The sequence below is a fragment of the Canis aureus genome, chromosome 24 (assembly GCF_053574225.1).
Source record: "Canis aureus isolate CA01 chromosome 24, VMU_Caureus_v.1.0, whole genome shotgun sequence".
NCBI lineage: Eukaryota > Metazoa > Chordata > Mammalia > Carnivora > Canidae > Canis > Canis aureus.
In genome coordinates, this window is record NC_135634.1 from 6979080 (window position 1) to 6993753 (window position 14674).

The 14674-nt window shown below is 40.8% G+C and overlaps 1 long non-coding RNA gene across 1 annotated transcript in view; it reads left to right on the forward strand.

The window, feature by feature from the left end:
• Window positions 1-6044: 6044 nt before the first annotated feature.
• Window positions 6045-14674, forward strand: part of LOC144295701 (uncharacterized) — an 86574-nt gene continuing 77944 nt past the window's right edge. The window contains exon 1 of the long non-coding RNA XR_013362786.1: window positions 6045-6188. This is a non-coding gene — a long non-coding RNA (uncharacterized LOC144295701). The remainder of the gene's footprint in view (window positions 6189-14674) is intronic.

Here is a 14674-nt window from a genome sequence, read left to right on the forward strand (position 1 = left end):
TATAGTTAAGGGCAGTTTGATCCAGTACTGGTGAGGTAAGCATTTGGAGGCTAGGAACTTGCTATTAACTAGGGGTTGCTCACTTACTGAGTTGCAAATTTGTTTTCTTACATAGTGGGAAAAAATATTTCTGGGTTCTGACATGGCTGTGAATACAAAAGAAAACAAATTCATGCTCTCAGTTTCCCTGACATGGCCAATGCCTCACCTTGTGTGGCCTGCCCATACCACCAAAACTTGGGCATACCACTGTGAGATACAAAGAGAAGCTATGGGGAGCTACATTGTCTCCCAGCATTTTTGTCTGATTTATAACCATTGCTTTGTTCATTAGCTGCTTTGAGAGTAAGACAAAGAAAAAATAACCTTTAAACAAATTGACATTATTTTTCTCTCTCATTCCCTAATATGAAATAGTCATCTTGGCCTGACTTATTCCAACTGTTCTATGTGCCAAGAATGCAAAGATAATTAAGCTGGAGTCCCTTTCCTTGAGAAACCTTTAAGTATAGATATCACACACACACACACACACACTCACATCCATCTATGCATACACACACACACATATGAGAAGCTATGGAGTGCTGGGGGGAGGGAGGGGACAAGCACTGCTGTCAGGGTTAGGAGAAGTGGGGATAGGAGAAAAGAAAAAGAGGACATTTGAGAATTCTTCTTGAACCTGGTCTTGAAGACTAGTAAGAAGTTAACCAGGCTGAATGACACCCCAGGCAGAGGAAACAGGGAAAAATTGCAGAATGGGTCATAACATGTTCAAACTGTGGGTGCAGGTAGTGGTTACAGTCTAGGCTTGAAGAATCCCCTCGGGGAGTGGGAGGCAATGATTACAACTCATAGGGCAGAATCATGGTAACACTAACATTCAGATAGATAAGAATCCTGAAAAACACAGAAAAGGAGCATTCAACAGGTATGTGGGGGAACCAGGAGAGAATGATATGAAAGGAGGAGGTGTTGAGTGGAAGGAATCTACTGTAACTGGCAGTTAGATGATGGTGGGTTTCCTTCACAAGGCGCCAAGGCCACCATTCAGGGGGTTGTGAGGATAGAAAGCAGTTGATCTCATTTGAAGAATTAATGGGAGGAGTACAAACAGAGACATTGATGTAGACCATTCATATAGAAGGCTACTCTTGTAAGAAGCCCAACACGAAGAGGACAAGATAGTACCTAGAGGGGAGGCATACAACTGACATAGTTTGCCTATAAAGAATTCCAGCAAGGAGTCAGTCAGTAAGGAGGGAGAAGTTAAAGGTAAGGTTTTACATCTTGATTGCTGGATGAGTGAAAGAGAAGTTTCAAGTGTTGAGAGAGGGGAATGAGCTTGGGTAAGACAGGAGTGAGTCTCCAAGACAGAAGTGAAGGAGGTAAATACAAGCAAGGGTGGAAATGTGGGAAGAAGTTGGAGCTCTGGGCCTGCTGGTAGCTATTTTACATGAGAAGTAGGAGACAAGATTTATTATGTCAAATTACAAAATAAAAGGATTATCTTTAAAAAAATCCAGACATCAAAAACCAATGGGAGAAGACTTATGAAGAGGACCATTGAAATAAGGCTGTTCGGTTTGGCCCCAGAAGTGAATAAATTTTATACCTTTGGCGGGGGGAAGATGAAAGATATCACCAAATAAACCTCCTACTTTCAGGATAGAGAAGCAGAGGGCTGCTCCAACTTTGCCAACTGAATTATCTCTTCACAAGTAGGAGTGCTTTGGGTGCTTTTATTCATGAAGGTTTTACTTTTGAGTAATTCAAAATACTTTACAAAATATTTGGTTTTTAATACAATATCACAGTATTGTAATAAAAGAAAGAAATAGATTTTAAGATAGAGCCATGAATAAAAGTTATTTACAAAGTTAAGTGAAGGGACACAGTACAATAGAAAGCCCATAAAGGCTTATTTTTGCCTATCAGATAAACCTCTGGCAGATTTTTGAATTCTACATATTTCACTTCCCATTGCAACTGGATATTCATGAAATGCAATGATGGGAGCCTAACAGCAACTTTAAAAAGATGAAGTATCTTTCCTTTAATTAATGTCTACAAAGAGATTTAATGATGAAAAGTGCCATTAAGTGCCAAGTATTATTAATTATTTTCTGCTGCAAGAGGCATAGAGTCCTCATTATATACTGTTTTAAATATTATAAAATATTTACAAAATAAGTTTTAAAAATTGCAAACTAGCCAAATAAAAAAGCATTTTCTTTTTTAGGTGAAACTAAGATCAAAGCCCAAAGGAAAACTGAATTTGCATCATACATGAGAAGACTTCAGTAATGCTCTAAAGATACTGGCACTTTGTTTGTTCTTTTTCCATATCCCTTGTACTTCTGCTGTCTGCATAAACCAAAACAAGTTCCAACTTAAAATTCAGGCACAAATGTTAATTTTATCAGCTGGCAAACACATACTGAGATCCCACTCATCCCATCTTTGTCCAGTCACCTAGGATGGAGCTATCCCCTGAGGATGAGGTCTCTGAACCAACTTCTCAAATTCCCTGGCTTTAGGAGAGGGAAAACTCAGAACTATTCTATTTGTCATCTCTGGGTTGGATCTAGTTTAGAGTTAGTCTCCATTCCATTCCCAAGTTGGTCCAGAATTAGCAGGTAATTTATTTAATTGAACACTTGCTTTGTGCCATGCGTTGTGCCAGTTCGCGTTCTTGGAGTTATACATCGTCTCCTAGAGAACTTTACTTCCCAAATTATTATTGCCTTAGTCTCAGTGATCAAAACATCATAGACTGAGGGGCTTAGCAACAAGTTCTTTCTCACAGTTCTGGAAGTAGGAGGTCAAAGTCAAGATGCCACCAGACTTGGTGTTTGCACAGGGCTCTGTCCTCACCTGGAGAAAGAGTCAAGGGAGCTCTCTCAGGTCTCTCTTATAAGGGCACTAGTTCCATTTATGAGATATCTGCTCCTGTAACCCACTCACCTCCCCATACCCACCTCCAAATTCTATCACATTGGAGATTAGGTTTCAACACATAAATTTGGTGGGGTAACACAGTCTATAGCAACTATTTTATTGTTAGGCCATGGTTATATTTTCTTGTGAGAGAGGGCCAAAGTAGGGAAGGTCAGCTGGCAGGAGGAAATATTAAACTTTGCATTTTTTGTGATTTCTCTGAAGACATTTTGGCTCTAACCATTTATGGAATCACTATGGCTAACATCAAGGAACCAGATGTTCCTAGGGGTTGCAACTCATTAATCCTGCCTTTAGCCTCTGGCTGGCTGGTTGTTTGCTTGGATTCAGCTCAGTACAGATGGCAGCACCCCTCAATCAGAGGAGGATGACACATGGTTTTCTCATCCTCCTTCAAGTTGCTACTTTGCTCATAAGAGCTCATTTCCTGGGAGTCCAAATAATTACATTTCACCTGTGCTATGTACTCCATAATTATGTTATTTTTAAAATTATGCTTGATGACAAAGTTATCAAAATTCAATGTGTTCAAAACCAAAATAAAATCTGGAAGAAAATGACTCTTGCTATATCATCATGGTAATTTACAAACAGGACACTTTGCACATTTCCTGGAGGAGCAGTGACCAGACCCTTGCTTAAAACCACTCTGACAGTTGGCCACTTTGGGACCAAATGATGCAAGTTTTAGAAATACCATAGCTTCTCTAATGTGTTCATGAGTGTGATGAAGAGGCATCACTATAGGAGTGGAGGGTGAGTGGTGACAGGCAAGTGTGTGAGGGTGACAGGGAAGATGGTTACAGTGATGTTGCCTAGTGAAGCAGAGCATAGTTTTGACTTTGGTTTCTTCTCCTTCCTGTTCTTGCCTTTCCCCCTCTCTCTGCTCTGCTCCTCCTTCCTCTGCCCTCTTACCCTCCTCTTTCCCCTCCTCCTTCTTTTGCTTGTGTTTCTATTTCTCTTCTTCCTCTCTTCTGTGCTTCCCTTTCACCTCTTTCTTCTCTGCTTTCTCCTTTTCATTTTCCCCTCTTAGTAGACATTTAATCAATATATGTTGACTTGATGTGAATTGATGGCACCTCAATTTTTCTCCTTCCTGAAAATCCCAGGAAGTTGAGGCAGGAGATTTAACAGTAGCAAAAGCTTTTGGATATGTACCAGGTACGACTCAGAGAGATATTTAAAGATGCTGAAGTTTCCATCAAGGATACCGGCATCCATGTGTGCTTAGATTGTGCCAACAGAATTTCAGTGGGACTTGTTTGCATTTGGGTTCTCTGGTAGGAACAGAAAGAGTTGCACTTAGAACATGCAAGAGTATCCATTCAAAGAAGCAGTAAGATGATCTGATGGGGCTCTTATTATTTTCCAAATGGAGCAGTTATTTTGATCATGGTTTACTGGGAATTCTCATTGGCCAGGTGATCCTTAGATCCTGACTTTACCTGACAGATCTCCTTACTCTGCTTGTATCTTCATGTATCCCATCACTTGAAGGTAACCAAAGCCACCAGAGGATTTCGCAATGTAGAAGATGGCAGTGTCTGCTTCAAATGGTAAGTCGTCAGAACTGGCTTCACCAGACAGGCAGCATTGGAAGCACGATTTAAATAACTTGATGTAAGAGACATTGGAGACACTATCCCATCCCTCGCTGCCAATTCCCCTTCTCTAGCGTCCAAAATGCTGCCATTCAAAATTCCTCTTTCTCTTTGAACCTGACCTCTAAGAAGAACTTTACTAAGAACACACCAAGGCTTCTCGGGATGCGTAAGTATCAGAGTGAAGTCTGTCCGGGAAAGATGTAAGGACCAACATAATTCAACTCTCACAGATGATCTGGAAGAAGAGGTAAAAGTAAGTCTCCAGTGCAGATAACCCTAAGTGCTTCTGGGTACTTAATGCCAAGAGGCCACAGACTATTCGCTAGGAGGAATGTACAAGGGCGTGGCAGGTGTGATACAAGGGTTTTGGAAAAGAACAATCCAAGTTTTGCTCGGAAAAGGCCGAACTACCAGGTAGAACAACAAACAACAAAAGTCACCGTTGGAGCTCCTCTCATCAACAAAGTCTAGATGAAATTCCCTGCTCAAGTAATCCTTGCAACGGTGATGGTAACTCATTACCTCTTCTTCTCTCCAGACACTGGGAAATTGCTAACTCCCTGTGGAAGGTGTGATATTGAGGAGAAAAGAAGCAACATCGAAGTGACTTGGGAGACCCCAAAACCAACTTTACCTACTTTGCAGTTCTGGGGTGGGGTAGCTTTTTCCTGAGATGCTGTCTGGGTACCAGTAATCTTGCCCATGGGAGGAAGCCCCTTCCCAACATCCTGGTGAAAGGACGTGCCATGGCTGCTGTTCTTGTACCTGTACTAGGTCAGGGTACTCCTAGTCTGAGAACACTGGCGTGTGGTCCCCCTGCAAAATATTGCTTTCTCCAGCTGTCTGCATGTGAGATAATACAACAGGGAGCTTTCATGCTGATTTTCTCTTGTCAGACATGAGGCATTAAAGATACTTGCTTTATCAGGACAAGTGAGTCATTTAGTGCCACTGAGTAGCTTACTCCTGTGGCTCACTATGGTATCCAGCTTGGGTATTTTATTACCTTTTATAGAGATATATTGAAATGAGATGCTCATCACCACAGGTTTCTCCCCACCGTACATATCCACATTCACTCTCCAGGCTGGAATTACCTTCCTAAGAGTCATATGGGAACAATTTTTCTCTCCAACACCCCCGCATTTATAGGATTTTTATTTTATATGGCTTTATGCCACATATTTAGCTTAAAGGCAGGTAGAACGAATGTTTTAAAATGCTTAGCACCACCAGAGAAGTCAGGAAAAGCAATTAAAATATATGCAGATGATTGCAATGTAGGAAGAAAAGTGGAAATTTTTTTTGTTGCTGATGGTGTATGTAATGTAGTATTTCTTTGAATGTCCCTTTCTGTGGATTGAAGCGATTGCTCATTTGTACTAAGGAAAGGTGCTTTAGATTAATTTTGGAAACTTCAATACTGCAATGTGCTAAATTTTAATTATTTCACTTCCTGCTTGGTATATTAATGTTGTGATTACCCTTGAAAGTGTATTACCGATGATGATTTATGCAAAACCCAGTCAGCTCCCCAGCTCCATCAGTTTCAATTAAAACAAGCCACAGAGGAAGAGTGCTGCTGCCGTGTTGGCTGTGGATCCTCATTACTCTCACAAGCAGGTACAGTCCGTTTACTTAAAGCATTACTTTTGTTTATCGTTCTGGAACCATCTCTTCCATGAGGCAAGTAACCATGGAGAGAGGAAATTGTAGAGATTTGGTCTGCTGGCCTTGGATTCAAACTGAAACCATCCAGGAAAATGTATTTTATCTGTAGTTCTCTACTGATATAGAACATCTGGGGCTGATCCTTCCTCCCTTGAACTGTTCAAGGGATAAACTGGCCAAAAGAACTATTAAGAACTTATTATTTTCTGATTTCAATGAACAGTGTTCAGCCAGCCTCATAAGGAGTTAATCATAAAGTATGTCTGCTTTCGAAAATGAAGCACTGTTTTTGGAGCTCATTTATCTCAATGACTTCAACTATCGAGAGGTCATAGGGTTTTCCACGGTGCATCCCCAGTCCCCAGTCCCTCTAATTACTAATTTGGCTGCACGGTTATTGAAATCTCCTGTCTACCTGGCAGCCCTTCCTAAATGTATTCCAAACAATGTCACTAAGTTTGCCTGCCAGGTCCAGGAGGGGCTCTTCTTTCTGAGTACCAGAGAGACAGGCAGCCAAACCTGATTTCAATGGCAGTTTCATTTTAATCACATTTGGAAATTCTTGACTACAGGCTGCCCATTTACAAAGTCAAGGGAACCTGCACCTGCCAAGGCTCTGGACAGCCTGCCAGGAGCATGAGGGAACTGATTCTCAGCAAAGAAAGGAAAGTTGCATCCACCTTCAATTTTTTTTTTTTTTTTTTTTTTTTTTTTTTTTTTAGAGGCCGACAGTTTGGATGGAATCATATAATCGTGGAGTTGAGAGATCTAGGGCTCCACAGACTCATACAGGGTCTCAAACTGACACTTCTTTCCAGTGTCATTTCCTGCCCTTCCCCTCATGCACTCTGTGCCTGGCATACACACCGGAAGGTACCAAGAGCATTCTCAACTTAAGGTCTATGCCCTGACTGAGCTCTCCACCTGAAAAGCTTTGCTTGTGTATTTTGAATGTTGAATTTTGTCTTTGTCTTGGAATCCTTTAGGCCTGTGCTCAAATGTTTCTTCTTCAGGGGGCTTTGACCACCATATTATTCTCCATCCTATCTTGTTTATTTCTTTTATGGCACTTACCACAGTTGGGAAGTTTGCTTCTATATTGTTTGACCCCTCTGCTGCAGAGTGTGATAAGCTCCACTGGGTTTATGTACCATGGCATGCCTGGCACAGGGCACACAGTTAGGGTGAACTGTCACCATTTCTGGCTCCTGTGCTGAGGAAGGGGACATCTCATTCTAGCCACAATTCACATTCCCGTTTATTCAATAGGCATTATTTATGATGACTAGATGAACCACTCAGGAATAGGCTCTTTGCCAGGCATATTCTTATTGATACTGTTTACAGAAGGCAAAGGCTTGCTGCATTCAGTGTAGACTTTGATTTGAGATCCACTGTGCCCATTTGGAGGGTTGTCATTTATACCCAGGGGAAGTGTCATAGTTAGCATAATAATGGTTAAAGCATTGCTTCCCTGGACATGCTATTGAGCCATATTCCAGTGACTGCCACCTTCTACCCAACGGTAAAAAGGCCAGAAGAGCCCCTAGCAAGGAGAGTTGACAAGTTAGCTTAATCTCACTCACTCTCCAAATGTTAACCTGTACCATCCTTGTCTTTGTCTCCCCTAACTGCCTCTTCTCAGTGACATTTAGTTGCAATATGATCTATTTTTTGCCCTTTTTCTTCATCTATCAATACCGTACAATTTTCTTCTGGTTTCATGGCCTAATCTTTGCAAGCCACACACTTTTTGTGATGCCTATGCCTTTCACCTTGAATTTTTATGTCTCTCCTGCCCCATCCTTCGCTGTGACCCTGTCAGACCCCCCAGAGTTCTCTTCTATTGTCTGCGAAGCTACCTTCAAGGAATCTCCAGTGTTTTGTCTTCTGCCTCCTGACTGGCCCGACCAGCAACCCCATTCCTGTGTAGTGTTTGTGGGGTCACATGTACAAAGGGATAATGCTTGGGGCCTACGGGGGCTTAATGACACTAACTTGATCATCAGACAGATGCTCCAGTCCCTGCTCTTCTACCTTCCAGCTTTGGGATCAGATACAAGTCACAACTGCTCTGAGCTTAGATTTCCAGTAAAAGTGAAATAATAAAACCTCATGATTATCATTGTGAGAATTAAATAGGCAAGGCATAATGGCCTGGGACTGTTCTGGCACACAGAGCATAGAAAATAAACGCAGCTATTTCTTTAGAATGGCATCGGGAAGTTCTTTACCCTCAAATAACCAAAGCCTTAAAAATATACCATCAGCAATTTTCTTCTTTGTAATAAGCATTCCTTTTGTGGTACAAAATGAATATGCTCTTAAGGCATGGTATCCATCAGCATTCTGACAGGAAACAGATGGCACACCTCATTTTCATATTATAATAAAAATATTTTAATAAAAGTTATGGGCAGAATTGAGGGTACTCCTAGGGGATGGGGAGGTACCCAGAGCCCAGCCTAGCAACAGCAAAGAGCTAATAATACCCTCAGAAAATAAGATGACACATTTTTAATAACAGAAAAAAATGTAGAACAAAATTGTAGCTCATCGTTTGAGTTCCTGCCCTGTGTCAAGTTATGTGCTTCACTGGTTGGTGGTCCTAAGAGAGCTTATGATCAACTTGGGGGGTGAGAACACATGGCCACAGTGATCCTCAAACTTCAGCTTGCATCAGCATCAGATGTCAGATTTGATAAAACCCAGATTGCGGGGCCTCAGCCCCAGAATTTTTGATCCAGTGGGTCTTGGATGGGGTCTAAGAATTTGCATTTCCAAATAATTCCCCAGTAATGCTGATGCTGCTGGTCCAGGGCTATACTGAGAAGCATTAAACTATGACAGTATAACAGGATACTAAATACAAGTACTCCTACAGTTTTGGGGGCAGAGGCTCCAAATTTGGAGAATGATAAATAACTGACCCCTTACACTGAAGAGGCTAAGCATATATAAAATTGCTCTGGTAATTCTCAGCTCTCCTGTCCCTTTAAGACTGTTTAAATTTAGGCTAGGGAATGGATCAGAGAAGCCAATAACAAGAGTTGCTTTAGAATCATCTGAGAATATTGGCCAAATGAGGGAGATTTCAAGAATCTACTTGATAGATGTCTCCTGGAGATGGGAGAAGTAGAAACTTATGCCCTGACATATACCTGAGAAGTCAAAGGTGCAAGGTTGGCTAGAGAAGCCCAAACAGAAGTAAAAGCCTATTTTTGGATGGCCTACATTTCCATGGCTTACTGGGGCAAAGATGAATGTTTTCTTCTGGATCAAATGAACTTGGGAAAGTCTCCTACACTGGAGTTGTCTTAAAATAAGTCTGTTGGATTGCAACCCCAAATATAAAATAATTATTCACAAGTCCATAGTGATATAAATAAATGATTGGATACATAAACAAATAATGGGACTAGACAAATCCCCCAGGCAGAAGAATTTCAAATAGCTTCTGTAGCTACTCTGTCCTCAAGGTAATGGAACATGACCCTTCAAGCCCCACTCCTTCAGTATGGTCTGCGAATAGTGACTTCCTTCCAAAGAGTACAGTGTGGAAAGGGGGAAACATAAAAAGTAACTTTCTAATGCAAAAACCTGACAAACACTACTGCAGCCAGGTGATCAAGGTCAACATCAATAGTAGTGTCCTGTTAGTAGTATGCACTCTGGATATAATGTGATAAGAATGGCAATTTACCTCGGCAGTCTCCCTCCCCCAAGCCCATAATTCCAGTATAAGTTTAAAGGAACATCAGACAAATCTAAATTAAGGACATTCTACAAAATACCTGACCAATACTTGTCAAAATCTGTCAAGCTTGTCAAAACCAAGAAAAGTCTGAGAAACTGTCACAGCTAAGAGAGGCCGAAGGAGGCAGAAACAAAAGTAATGTGGTATCCTGGGTGAGATCCTGGAATAGGAAAAGGACATTAGATTTCTAAAAATAAGGAACTCTGAATAAAGTATAGCTTTTAGTTAACATTAAAATATAAATACTGGTCCATTAGTTGTATCAAATGTATCATACTAATGCAAGAGGTTAACATAGGGGAAACCAGAAGTGAGATATATGGGAACTCTGTATTACCTTGGCAACTTTTTTTATATGGGAACTCTGTATTACCTTGGTACACTTTTCAAGTGTACCTTGAAAACTAGAACCACTCTAAAATTAAAATTTTGTTTTAAAAATAAATTCTGTTGAGTTGATCATTTGTGAAGCAAGGTGATCATCAGTGTAAGGTCCTGCCACTTGGATGGCCAGAAGGTGGGAATGAAAGGGAGCCATTCATAGCCAGCTGGAAAGAAGCTTAGCTCATTCAGGAAATGATAATGAGGTGGCCTGGATAATGAGGGCAAGGGAGTTTTCTGAAGACTCTACCAAATCCCCATATAAGACAGAGACAACATTTGGTCATTGGACGTGCACAATTGAACTTGACCCCAGAATACAACCACATTAGCCATGTAAACTGGAACTTCTTTCTGAATTCACTACTGTCACCTGCATTAATTACCACGTGCTCCCTACACCAAAATCAGTAGTTAGCAAGTAAAAGAGAAGGAAAAACAAAGAAGAGAAAAGAAACCAATCACCCATGTCCTTGCTGCACAATTCCAATCCCCCATGTGACACAATTATTGAGAGTAGATTTGTCTACACTTTTAGTTTCTGCAAGTGTGTCATTTGTTAATACTGAGAAGGGGTGGAAAAGCTATAGGAACCCCCCAAGACTACACAAAGGAACAGAGGATACAGCCTATCCAAAAGTACAAGTTTAAAAGACAGTAATGACCAAAAAATCAAGTTACTTTCTGTTTGTATCCTACTGTGTTCAAATTGTTCAAGTAACTTCTTATAATTTACTGTGCTGTGTTCTATTCAATATATGGGTAAGAGAAGCAAGAAAATCATAGCATTTAACACGGACTAGAGTAATGAATACAAATTTGCCACATGAAAAGGCAGCTCAGCGGCTGCCTTAAGGCACAAGGGAAGGATTTTCATGTGACAAGCATAGTACACACCTGTAAATAGAACCCCTCGTACCCCCAATGCAACCCAGAACAGAACAGAGGAGCAAGGCAGGGGCATGATCAGTGCAAGGCAGGTTGGGGGCACCATAACGGTACAGCCCAGGTATACCATGGCCTCCACAGAGGGGCATCCAGTACAGCAAGAGTCGGAAAACATGTTACCTACTCCTTACTAAGAAGTGACTAGTAGTACAGTCTATCATGCCTGGTCCCAGAAAAAGCTGATGTGGACTTGACATGGAGAAGAAGCTGAGGGGATGGGTCAGTTTGATATTTCTTGAGTAAAATGAATTCATCCTAGAGATTTTGTGATGTGGGGCATGGGAGAACCAGAATCAAAACTGACTCAGTTTGAAGACCTGATATGGCGAATTAATGATACTAAAACTAATATGGGGAAATCAAGCAGAGCTGGTTGAGTGTGGATCAGTGTGTGGTTGGGGGTGGTCTGTTCTATTTGAGACTCTTTTTTTTTCTTTTAGATTTTATTTATTTTTTTTGAGAGAAGGAGTGAGAGAAAGGAGAGCACAAGCTGGGGAAGGAGCAAAGGGAGAGAGAGGAGCAGAGTCCCCACTGAGCAAAGAATCCAAAGTGGGGCTTTTTGTGTTAATAGGTCACAGACATCTAGATAGCTTAAGATTTTAGTTGTAGCAAGCTTTGAATAATGAAAGTTGTTCATTAACAGATTTCCACTTAAGTGCTTGCGATCTAAGTAAGATCACATGAAGAAATGAAGAAAATGGCCTTCTATTGAAATCTTTCCCAATTGTCCAGAATCCTTTGTTTGTTTGTTTGTTTGTTTTTAGAAAAAGAGAGCACATATGAGTGGGTGGGTGGAGGAGCTGGGGTGAAGGAAGAGGGAGAGAGAGAGAATCTTAAGCAGTCTCCATGCTCCACACCCAGTACAGAGCCTGACATGGGACTCAATCTCACAACCCTGAGATTATGCCCTGAGCCAAAATTAAGATTGGATGCTTAATGGATTGTGCCACCCAGGTACCCCGAATTAGCCAGAATTCCTTTTTTTTTAAGGTTTTCTTTTGTTATTTGAGAGAGAGACAAAGAGAGAAAGAGAGAAAGAGAGAGAGAAAGCACGAGCAAGGGGGTGGACAGGCACCCACTACTTCCTTAAGAAGTAACTACATGAGAAGTCTTGTGTTGGTGTGGCCATTGTATTTCCATTTTAACATGACTCAACCCAGAGCACTGTGGGGGAAACAAGAGTCCTGGGGGAATGACAAGATTGTCAAGTGTACCTAAAGGGGGCATGAGCTTTAAAATGTTGAGAAATGCTATCTTCAGTCAATGACCTGATGTTCAGTAATGACATCAAGAGCCTGCAGAAAGGCCACACCACACAAGTTTGTTCCCTGGAAGCACACGAGCAATGAGCATGCCTGCACTGACCTAAATCTTTAGGTACCAATCAAGTCATGAGATCTATCTCATCTCTTTTTTGCTTAGAGGCTGTTCACATTTATAAGGCTACTGGCTTTTTTTTTTTTTTTTTTTTTTTTTTTTTTAACATGAAGAGTATACTATAAGGCTTTACTCTAGATCCCTTATCCCCAGAAATATCTTCCCTGAGTGCCCAAAAAGGAATTGAATCTTCTGGGGCTCCCAAATTGCCAGATCAGTATTTTTACATAGTTGCCAGTCTGTTTGTATTGTGCACACAGAAATAAAAATACTATTCTCCATGGTAGTAACTGTTTTTCTTATCCTTAGATTTAACAGTTAAGCTAGTAACCTTGTGTAATATTTAATAGAGTTTCACTCAAATGCAGCCCAATTTTCTCCTCAAATAAAATTCCATTTTAAGCCCTAGGATTTGTATGCCAAATTTGGTCCTTTAAAAATAACAGAAGATATAAATTTTTACCACTCGGTTATAGACTTTGGAAAAAAGAAGGTTAGTAATGAAAAATATCATACAAACTAAATAACTAATGCCAATAATGAAGGCCATCTCAACAATGCATCTTCCACGCAGTGGGATTAGCATGCAGGTCACATCGAAGCTGAGATCTGAATGGACTGGAAGCTTGCTCACTCAGCACCTTTGGCTTTCAGACTCTATTATCTTGCTTACTTAGTAAATTTAATGTTGTGTAATTTATTTTTTATTGCCTCATTTGTAAGTCTTTCTCTTTCCTCAACCCAAGATATAACTTTAGGGGCTTAGACGGCCTATTATACTCAGAAGTCCGTTTTTATAAAAGGATAAGGACTCTTGTTAAAGAAGATTAGCAGCAAACGCAGCAATTTATTGGAGCCAAGAAAAAAGATGCTACATTGTATTCCAAAATTATCACAACGAGGATGGATTGAGGGCTGGAGAATAGGAAACGCCATTCAGCAGTGCATATTGCCTTCAGCAGGAGGACCTCTACCAAATTATTAAAAGAATTTGGGATCCCTGGGTGGTGTAGTGGTTTGGCGCCTGCCTTTGGCCCAGGGTGCGATCCTGGAGACCCGGGATCGAATCCCATGTCAGGCTCCCGGTGCATGGAGCCTGCTTCTCCCTCTGCCTGTGTCTCTGCCTCTCTCTCTCTCTCTCTCTGTGACTATCATAAATAAATAAAAAATAAAAAATAAAAGAAAATGCATCCCTCTCAGCATCAGCATTTTTCCCTCTTGTGAAAGAGTAGGATCTTTCATAACTAATTTACTCAGATATCCTTTCTCTATTCCAAAAACGTATTTATGTATTTTTTTCAGTTCGCACAAATCCTATTATTCTTCCCCTCTGCCACCTTTATAACCCTCATCTATTGTACTGCCAATACTCTGAGATGAATATGACCCTTGTAAATCAGCAATAGATGGCATTGCTCAGAAAAGGACAAACACGGAGGAACACATTCTACAAATTTGCAGATCCAGAAACCCAATATCATGCTTTAGGGGGAAAAATGACAATAATTAAAAAACCCAGATAAGTTTAAGGTCTAACCCTCACAGACAAGAGTACATATCCCTGATCACTTGGGTAAGCTATCTTAGGAATCTGAGAGATGGTCTTATTTTAAAAGTTAAATCTGATAGCCAACTAGGATTCATACAGAGCCTACCAGGTACTCACATTTGGAAAAAGACATGAGATGACAATAAAAATTTCTCTGAGAACTAGGAATAGGTTTGAGTTCTCATAAATGAACCAAATATGAACAACACATAAGCTAGATTCCTCCGAGGTCCTGGGAACAAGCATGTTCATTCCTGTGTCTACATTGTGTACCTCATAGAAACAACTCCAGCTGCATCTATGTGTCCTGTGTGGTCTTCGGAAGGCAGTGCAAGCTTGCCCAAGGTCACATGCAGCTATGGTGCTGGTATTCTCAGGAGATAACAGCGTGGATGGCTCATGAACGTAGACTCTAGAATCAGTTAC